Raw genomic sequence first — 11660 nt, 5'->3', positions numbered from 1 at the left:
TAAGCACAAAGGTGAGCCTTTTCATCAGTTTCTTTCGGCATGCAGCCTTCGTCAGTCAGACACATGTCATGTCCCCTCGACGGACGCAGAGCTTTTGTTCAAAAGTCAAGTTTAACATGAATCAGCATGACATTGCGTTTACCTCTGAATAATGATTGTTTTGTAATAGCCAAAGCTCGCGTAAAACCTACAAACAAACTGAAAGTTGTTACTGTTTTCATTAACTCCCTCAGTTTTGCAACACTCAGCCTTCGTCTACACAAATTGTGTTCATCAACCTTTTTTTAAAGGTTACCAAAACAAATTGTACCTTCGTGTATAAATAAGAGTGACGTGTCGGGGACGACTATCTAGAACGCAATTCAATAATAGCCAAACTACGAGTCACATTACCTTCATAAAACTCCTACGCAATGTTTATTTTTAGTATCATTATGGAGGATTTAGAAAAGCCCAGGAACTACGAGTCCTGGTTTTTGCTCTAAATAGTATCTACAAGCACCAAGCGCTGTTTATCTAACTGTTCTGTGCTTTTCCATGCGTGATGTGTATCACCCACCGCACTGCGCCCTAAATCACGTCCAGTAGCAGAAATGGGGAGACGGTTTGCTTTTTTTGGAGGAAAAGTTGGTCGTGGCTTGCTTTTAGAAAATTATAGGGGTCCTTTGTCTGTTATGTAAATGTTAACTTTGAAATTATTTTGATCAACAAAAGCAAAGCAATAATTTGTGTTCATACTATAATTTCTATGATAGTTTAAGCTCCATCTCATCTTGTTGACGACGTTTACTTCACCTAAGTAAGTACAACTGTCGTCAACCAATATTTAGACTGGTAAAGGTTTGGAGATTAACGTGAAAATAATCTTATCACTCAACTCGATTGGGATTTTGCCGAAAATACCTAGAAAAGGGGCTTATAAAATACTTAAAGCCAGACGTAGAACGAAATTGAAAAATCTTTCACCGTTTATACAGCTAAGTACATATTTATTGAAGAGAAACGTTCATGTTATCACACAAATGATCGCTATATAAAGTTGTGCGCGCCCGGCGCCCCACGCGAACGTATCATGCTTCGAGATACGTTTCGTTACAACGTTTAAGAAAGTTTATTTTAATTAATGAAGTTAAGTACCTACGTTAATTAAGATAGGAGTAGAATCAAAGCTTGAAGGAGATTTGTGGGGATGCTAACCTTGAAGCTACGGGAATCGTAACGAATACAAAATTAATTCAAGGTCGGAGGGTTAAAACAAGTACAGGTACAAGATGGGAGGCTCGTGTAAGTGGCTTCGTGGCGGAGACGCCCCAGCAAAGAGTAATCGATAGGTAAATGCAGAGACGACATCAATCGCGCGTGTCGCCGACGACAGATTCGCGATAATCCGCACAATTAAGCAGCAAGCACGTCGCCTGCCCTCCCGGACGTATATCATAGATTGAAATAATAATTACACCGCGGAGGACGGCTCTCTAACTTTAATTAAAGTACCTAGTGCATCATTAATAAATTATGAAAACTTAATGAGCGGATAATTAGTAGGGTGCATATTAAACGTAAATAATTGTGGTCGACGTTATGAACATGTCTTGTTAAATCTAATTGTAATTTATAAAGGGTTACATTCGGGTATTGTTTATAAGCTTTTGAGTATTTTTATTATGTCTTTGAAAAAAAAACTCTTGGACAACATAATTATCGTAATAACCTCATACTAAAACAATTTTTAAAGCTAACTCTAACTCATTAGTTAAATAGACATGAGGGTGTATGATAAGATTTCGGATTCACTAGTTCTATTCTACGCCACTGCTACGCTGCCTCTACGCTGAATACTACGCGCCCGCTACGCTGAACTCTACGCCACTGCTACGCTGATGCTACGCCACTACTATGCTGATGCTACGCTTGGGCTACGCCGACTGCTACGCCTCTACTACGTTGAATGCAACGCCCCTGCTACGGCACTACAACGCCGAAAGTGAAAATAGTCGCACCAAATTAAATGAATTTATTAGTCTGGGTTTACTCACGATGTTTTCTTTTACCTTGCATAGACATGAACTTTGCATTCAATGTTATCGTAAAACAAAGTAAAAAATACCTTTACCTCTCAGGCTACAACGATCATCACGTACTGGTAATTTACCATGACTGTTTAGTCTCAAAACTTATTAATGACATACCAAAAGATTTTCTGAAAGACACGTGATACGGGGCCGTACCTACGTACATAGGTTTTTTACCCACTTTTACCCACTTGTACCCACTTTTCTACATACATATATCTACCTCTACCTACGTTTCTAAAACCCATACAAACTCAGTAGGTGTATTTACAGATTATTTCTCAGAATAAGAACAAAAGACGGCTTATTCGGTGTGGAACAGAAATAGAAGCTTGTTATCAGCATTTCAAGTAAGAGCGTTGCATTTCACTTCTCAGCACCCTGGTAGCTACGTGGGCGGGATTATGCAGTCAGTGATTTCTCAGCAAAATAAAAATAAAAACAGCGTTAAAGTGTCCTTTAAAACCCAACTGCGTGGTAGTTAACGGAATAAACACAGAATTATTGGACGTAAATAGTTTATTTTCGTCGGAAAATTTACAAAACGTCAAACGTTAATTTTGGAACTAAAGGTACTTGTTATAAAAATAAATGGCGTATCTCTAGGTGTCGCTTTTAACAATTTTCTCGTGACTTAATCATATTGTCACCGAATGATGAATTCACTTCAAGTAGAATAACTACTTACCTTGTTTATGCCTTCAGTGTTGATAGGTTAAAATAGATAAATCATTATAGGAACATACGTTGAACTTTGACGTGAAAGTTTAATTTTATTATTATAAGTTCTGGCTTTTTAAGATCATTTTTATTTTTTTCCTCTTTAGCAATTGTCTTTATCAGGTTATCTGCATCATCTATTCAATGAAAATCAATACCTATATTTTGCATTCGTCAGTTAATTGGTAAATCTTGTCAATCACTTGTTTTTCATAATTAACTAAAAATCACGGTTTACTCACGTTAATTAATGGAGAAAAGCTCGAGTAGTTTCGAGTCACAGAGGGACTCTTTATCATGACTTTTTGACACACCAAAAAGGTCTGCTACTTGTATAGTTGTTTTCCTAGTTGTTCTTTAAGTGAGAAAGTCAGCCAATTAACCTTTTGTCAAATTAATTTCGTATATGGGCCTTTAACTTACCACAAGCTATCATATACGTTACGGTTCTCGACTTTATGTTATACATGTATTAAAGAAATTGTCATTCTGTCGTAGTTGAATGGGCTTATTTTTTTGTTAGGGGCGAAAATCATCCAGTCGCTTCTCCCGACTTAGGACGTCAGACTCTTACTGACTAAAAACAACCCCGTTCCTACTCCTGCTTTTCGAGCCTGAGGCCCGATAACCCAGTAACGGATATACTTGTATATACACAATGTAGCTACTGTATACATACCTTTAATATGAACATACCATTCTCGGTGAATCTTAATTAGTGTATGTACGAGTGACGACTGCCCGTAGACGGTAATAGATATTTGTATGACAGCTGAGACTGGTTTCATGCACTCTCCAAGGCATACAGTCACACGTATTGAGATTGATCACTATCTGCACACCGATTGCAGCAACAGTAAATTAGTCTTAAGACTAAGATGAACTTAGTAACTTGGTGTTAATCAAAATGAATGCATGTGTACAGGAATGAAGTGCAGTGGTTTAAGAATAGCCCAGAACATGTGGGCGTGACTACTGAGGTAAAGGATTTAACTAATTTGATGGGATCATTGAACCGCTCTAAATGGAATTTAATTTGAGAAAATGCCTAAGTAATATGTTTTTTACAACATTAATAGTCACTAAGGGCTTCAGAATACTAGGTTAATACCAGATAGAAATAAAATAAAAAACAAAGAATTTAAAGAAAAATCTCGATGTTTTCTAAACCGTAGACCCAACTTATGTTGTTAAGTGAAATATAAAACAATTTGTAAGTATAAAATGGAGGTCCGTACAGTCGAGAGGGTTGGCACTCCGGACTGCGGCCTCTCAAGGGCCTCGTACAACCCTATTCTCGAAGCTAGTATTTTCTATAACATCCCAATGACAGTGCTCATTTGAAAATACTAAGGGAATATCTATTCAATATGTTTTTTATTCTCAAAACCTACTGGTATTTTCCTAACCTATAACAAAGTATCAACCATTTTTTGCTAATCATTAATTAAGTATCATGTACTAGTAGTATTTTGTAGCAAACCCGTTTTTTAAAGGTCGGCTGGCATCGCTCTTGTATCTTTTAATGCTACGGGTGTCCACGGGGGACGCTGATCACTTACCACCAGATGTTCTTTGCTCGTTTGACCCCTTGTCCTATGTTACGAACGAGGAGGGGTTAAAACGCCTAACCGAGTATAATTCTACACTCTGTACATTATAAAATTTAAATAAAATTTAATTTGAATATTCTGTATTAAGTACACGACCGAACCCAAAATTTTCTCAGTATTCGCATTTACAACCACGATCGACGGGCCAGTACCTACCTAACCTAATTCGCCCACAATAAATATTGAGACTAAACTATTGAGCGATATTATTTTAATTAATTTCCAATTAATTTAATATTAGAGGTTGCCCTTGATACTCTTAGATACAAATCGTTATAAACACAGTTTTAAAGTATATCAAGTCTTTGAAGGACTGGAAATCCCAATTAGTAGGCAATTCTTGGTTATTTTAACTAAATAATCCTATTATAAATGAACATCAATGCTGCTAATTAACCAAGAGTCTTTGAACGTACCTTTATGCGTTGTATTAACACAACATTGTGCTTTATATTCCCTGGAAAGGTAGACAGAAGTGGCCTTTATGGTGGTGGTTTTTATTTGTCAATTTTCCTTGTTCCTAGCAGAAGATAAGTAGATATATTCTCATACACTGATTACGATTACAGACTACTTCTGGAGTTAACTATTAGTTCCTGTATAGCTTCAACAGCCCAACAGCTCTTCAGGCGCTGCTTAAAGATGAATTCATAAATCATCGCTATTGATGACTACCGTGAATGCAATTTAGGTTTGTACAGGAGAACCCAACAGATAATCCCATATTACCCTGAAATCATTAGCTCCGTATAGAACTGACTAAACATAGACAACACCACATATACGAGGACATTTGCATTATCTACGCTGTCCTTTCAACATCAACGCCTAGTTTTCTCTAACTAGATAAGTTGCTTTTGTCCAGACTGGACAGACATAATTAGTCCTGTATAATATCCTCGTATGTTACATATGTGAGAATTTACAAACTAAAATTTTACATAATTTACATCAATATTACTTTTATACAAACCGTATGAAACACGTTGCACAGTAATCAATTGTTGAGCCGCACCTGCGCAGTCATATAATAAAATTAGAATATCTACGTAATACTTATAAATATAAGTATAGCTAGCAAAACTGTGCAACACAAAGAAAAAAACTATTTCTAAATTCTGCACTGGTACTGGCATTTGGGAAATAGAACGAAGTTATATTTTCACACGTCAGAGAGCATATAAAACTGTCGGTTTCAGTAGACAAAGCAAAATCTATTACCTACACCCTACACCCGGCTACTGGGCTTGTCGTTACAAGTGTTGTGAAAGGAGTTACTTCAGACTCGGTGCTAAGCCCATAGTGCCGCAGAAACCATCTAAAGTTTAATTATTTCTTAAATATAAGTATTTTGCAAAATGCCGTAAAATAATTCGATCAGCAAGCGTTGACTTTATCAATCTTAACGAAGATGCTGCGAAGAATGAATAATACTAAACAAATAAAAATATCGTTTTTATCAACTTAACCCAATTTCGAAACCTCCTATATACGACGCATTAATGCATGCACCAGTTTGCCGGTGATAACTTGGGAGCTTGTTGTTTATTATTGGGCTTAGAGCTAAAATTTAATATAGGTCGTTTTATACAGCATTATGCAAACTAATATGAAAATACTTATTGACTATTTATAAGACATACAACTAAGTATATCTAAGTGCTGTATCAACACATTCTGTCGGCCATGTGGCCTGCAACTAAAGCTAAAACTCAATAATATTTACTTGATTACAATTCAATGCCATTCTTATTCAGTCAAAACAAGCGTAATTAGCGAGACGTCACTGTGACCTATTATTTTATCAAATAATTAATGTACGCACAATTATTCAGTTTTAAATACAAATTACAAAGTCGTTGTGGTTTCCTCTTATTAAACTTTCGTGTTGGGATACACCGGGACTATCGGGATTAGCTGGAATTCGCTTCAAACGAAACGTCAAAGGAAATATTGTTTGACTTTTCACAGGCTGTCGGCTTAAGAATTCACGTTAATCACCATTATTTACAAAGTGTTGAAAGAAAGGCGGAGAGAGTTGATTAGAGACCTCCGTTTAGGTAAGCACGAAGACGTGTAACAATCACCCTGTACCTAAAAAATTTACAAGAATATATCTTATATCGAAAACAGCCCATTTAAGCAAATTCGCACATTCTCTATACGAAAACAACCGATTATCCTAATCGCAAAGCACTTGCAGGCTTCTATTATAAGCCCAATAGCATAAATATTCATAATCCACATCATATTTTGAGCACGAAAAACCAAAGATTTCTTTGAAATATGGATAGAAATATCTGGGTGAAATATACGCCAGTATTTTTAAACAACGGGGATCATTTGCAAGGGCGTCGAGTGGGGTGGAGACCGGAGAGGGCTATCCCGTACATAAGTGACAGATCTCCAGATAAAAATACACAAATCAAATGGTTTTTTGTATCTTACTTTGATTGAACAACGGGATCAGGTTTTGCAGTTGATTTTTGCTGTATGTATCAGTAATACTATATATTTTTAGACTGGCATTTGGTGATATAGTAAGAAGGCATAAAACCTTAGGTCCTGCTCCTGATTTCTCTCCTGAATAGATGATAGAAATAATCTGAAAATGTAATAAATCAACAATTTAAAAAAGAACATAACACTTATAAATTCTATATCTAGGTACCTGCTTAATAACTCTGTACATGGGACACATACATAGTCATGTAAGTTTGGTAGGTATATAATGTCTCATAGCAACTGGTTTGTAGCTCCAAAAACATTTTATTTACCTTAACTTTTCCGTACTGTCTTTGTACAGGAAAACCTGCTTGATTAGTGCTGTGTTGTCTACCTGAAACTAAGTAATGTAAGAGTTGTAGGAATTTTATATAAAAATAATATTTGTCTTTTTTTATATAAAAAGATTATTTAGGTCTCTTTTGTTGTCTACTTGCCAAATTAATATTACTTACCTACTCCATCATTAGAGGTCATTTCAAGCTACCTATTATCTTACCTTTTTAATCTTTCTTTTTGCTTACAACTGGATCATTTTAGGATTCATTATTGTGTTATTCTGCTTACTCACGTAATTATTTAATCAGGAACTCGACTAGTTTCAGGTCATGCTAGAGACTCATATTGGTGAACAGCATGAGCTCATAATTACGTGAGTAAGCGGAAAATAACAATATTTAATTTAGTATGTCTCACGAAAGTTATAATATAAACAATTTTAAGATTATTGTAAAACTACTAAATAACGATATAAGCTAATAGGAATACAACATTCAACAGAATAGCTCGTTTGGAAGACCAAGGAATCAATACTCAATTCATTTAATAACGAGGGAATAAAAGACTTCCTAAACGTTTTGCAGACACCATCGACATCTAAACTAGATAGTCAGTCAGTTAATCAGAACATTGTTGTTTATAGGAATTTCAATTTTGAACAATGATTTATCTCAAATTCGCTACACAAACTTTAATTTAATACAAACTACTAACGTATCTATTAATTATACCTTCAAAACGTTTGTCTTAGTTTCCACTTTAACCTCCAATTAATACGGTCCATTGTTCATTGCTGAAGTAAGTTATATCTAGAACCGTATTACTTATTGGCCCGGTCTCGACCGCAACATTCTCTACAGTACCTAATCGGGTTGGCCACCGTGTTATTGTTCCTAATATCCGAAATTCATCGGGTCAAATTCAATAAATACCAAGACAACTAAATGGCAACTAAAATTAACAAGAAACATCCAAGTTCAAACAAAGTAAGGCAAACTAGATTTTAAGTTAACTAAAAGTAATTTGTATCTAGTACCTATATACCTACTGAACAAAATACTTATAACTAAAGTACCTACCTATTAACATACCCAATGTTAAATGCCAGTACTAGTATTCTGTGCCAGTACTTCCCCCGTTTACACAAAAAAAAGGTTTACGATGAAATAAACGCGTGTTTTTTCCTTATACATTGTTGTCTACTTATATATGAGGAAGAAACTGTTTTCTTGGATCTGCTTCACAGATTGCGTTTTAAACATAAACAAAGATCACAATCAAGACATTCTGAAGCTTTTCTCATGGTCAAAGATTCTATAGAAACGACCTACCTGTCTATATAGACAAAACTAGTGGAAACTTTGAAACCGTATATAAATAGATGGTCTACATTGCCAGAAATGTCGAATTTTTGTGATACAACGAGACGCGATCTACGCCTGATGAACGGCAACAGTCTGATGTAATACTGTTGTATGTTACAGCATTTCAAAAATAGTTAATAATTGATAAGCAACTTACAACATACAACTTATTTAGGTGTTTCTTGTTTATTTGGACGACCCATTGTCCAACGGATCAGTCATTGACTTGACCGGATGGTCACGCGAGAAGTGATACTTCCTTACGTGATTCACAAAGCATAATTATTTGTTCCATCTTTGTGAAAAGACTTGGATCTATATTAATAAATTGTTAGTAGGTAGATAAATGGACCTTGTGTGCTAAAAAATAAAATTCGTTATCTTATTATGAATCAACATTGTCCTTCATATTAAATCTACGGTAGGTACCTACTTACCTAAGTTTGTTAATCATTTACTTCCTATGAGAGTGCTTTGAAATTAAGTAGCTACATACCTTATTTTAGTATGAGTATAGTAGGCGATTTGTACCTATGTCCCATCTATCATTGAACAGTGTGGCTAAAGGAATTGTCCTCTTTGTTATCTGTTATCCTTAATTGTGACAAATGAGACTTAAGCCCTTGAGCCCTTAAGTTTTTCTCAAAATACATCCATCTCGATATTCTCGATGACCATCTCTTATGCGGCCGCGGCTGACGTAGCTCAACCTGTGAATTTCTCATTATTACAATTTACAGCTCGATAACGCTCGTGTGAATAGGGCCTTATACTTGCACGACAGTCGAAACCTCTTGACCAACAGACGCAAGTGTAATGTTCTTATATCTATTCCATTGGGGAAACAATTGTAAATACAAACAACTACTGTTTTCCTAAAATCTAGCGAGCTACTTTTTTTAATGGGACAAGCCCGCCACAACCTCCCAAACCGCTGCAACTCTTGTAAGCCAGGATCTACAGTAGATACAACCATGAAAACACCGGAACACTGGCATGTCGCAGGCAATTGAATAATCTCAGATCCCGCAACGAAATAAATCAGAAGATATTATTATAGGAGAAGAAAAAAAAATCTAGCTAGCTAGGATCAAGTACCTTTAACCGAGTAATTTAAAAAGACGGTTCTCAATGTCTTTATAAATCACTCAGCATTCGGTCCCATTATTTTCTCCAAATAAAATGCAATAATACAAAAAAGGAAATACTTATCCTATTTGAAGACACCCCTCCAATTAACTAGTGTGTGTCTTGGCCCGTCCTCACGCCATTAGCAAGTACGATACATGCATACTTACGACCTACTTTGAACCCTTTATCTATTATTGGAAAAGGTTTTCCTTTGTCGGGAATATACCGCGATAACAGTCGGCTGCTTATTTATCAAACAGTTGACAAATGTTTTTAATATAATTTATGCTTATTTCAATTAACTTCGCCATAACTTTTGAGATAGCTTTATATGAAATACTTGTGTTTTCCAGCTCAAACAGTTTGTACCACGTAGGTATCTTACTATTAGATACTATTAGGTACTATTTTGTAGACTGACATTTTTTTTCACTACTAAAATTTAATAAATAGAATAGTGGATATAATTTTAGGGTAAAACTTACTTAATCAAATCCTTATTATTTTAGAACTTTTTTTATTTCATAGTAAGAAAAGGTTTATTGTATAGGTAGTGTAATTGCTAAGGTCCTTAATTCCTAAACCTTAATTCCTAAGGTCAATTCACCTATAAAATTAAGTTTAAACTCTAAAAATATTTTTTTATAATTAAGTAGCTAAGTTATTGACGTATTAATAGGAAGGCTATCTAAGTAATATAAACAGCAATACGCTACTTTAGTTTATACGTTACTAAATTATCATATTGATTACTGATTAGATTATAACTAGAGGTCGCCCAGTGGTCGAGAATCGCATTTCTCATATAAAGTTTACAGAAAAATTATACTTTTGTGATTTTGTTTAAAACGCATTAGTATATTGTCTAGATTTCTGTATTTATAACCTAGACATGCAAATGAGATCATTTCATCTCCGTAATAATTTTTACGGTATCTTTTACCGCCTAATTCGAAACGGGCACACTTACCGGGCATAATCTTCCTTTTTAGGAAATTCGAGTTTGTTTTCTGTAGGGTGTCTTCAAGACCTAACTGAATAGGCTAATGGGCAGAAGTGCTCCATTGTAGGCCGCATCATAGCTTACCATCACGTGAGGCAGTTGCCAAACGTCGCCTTATGCAAATGTTCACATGCTACATGCCACGTAGCATCCACTTTTCTCCAGTTATGTTACAAGTTTAATGTAACAGTGTCTTGCCACCGGGCACAGATATTACTAGGTATGTCTTAAAAAAACACCCGGGAATCGAACCCCAGACTCTTCACTCGGCACACGCACTTGCAACCGCTTGACGAACTACTCTAACGAGGCAGTCTCAGATCTTAGTAAAGTGTTAATTTATTAATGGGACGATGCGATGCTGAAAGGCCTCGAAGACCTTTTAAAACCAGATACATGTTAAAATTGTTTTCGACTAACGCGAATATAGATTTGGTGCCTCAATTAGTGACACAATTATTGGACTTACTTGCAACTTCACAATTAGTGATTTACAAATTCACATGTTGCTTTTAACGTGAAAATTTTTCTTGTAAAAATACATCAATGTGTGTAAAATTAGAGACAATTTGTTTATTGTATCAAACTAGTGTAACAGATTGTAAGTCTACAATCAGACAGTGCCATTGTCAATGACAGTTTCACTTTTATTTGGTTCTGATCTACACGCCGTTGTACCAAGTGTTATTGTGTTCTTCGTGGAATACTCAAGCAGGCATTTGCCGTCAATTTTGCAAGAATATCCATTTTCAGACATAATGGAAGATACAATTTGCACTCATTCAAATATTAGATTATTTTTTTGTGTCTAATACTTGCTCTTAGAATTAAAGTAAAATGGTTTGAAATATTCCCAGCCATAAATTACACATTTATAGTTATTGCTAAGTCCTTTGCAAGTTTCTAATGCTTCATAATTAATGCAGTACTAGTATAATTGATGCTATTGTACGGTATTGAGGTCAGTTATTAT

This window comes from Spodoptera frugiperda, chromosome 4, assembly GCF_023101765.2.
Source record: "Spodoptera frugiperda isolate SF20-4 chromosome 4, AGI-APGP_CSIRO_Sfru_2.0, whole genome shotgun sequence".
NCBI classification, from domain to species: Eukaryota; Metazoa; Arthropoda; class Insecta; order Lepidoptera; family Noctuidae; genus Spodoptera; species Spodoptera frugiperda.
Note: the sequence above shows the minus strand (reverse complement) of the source record.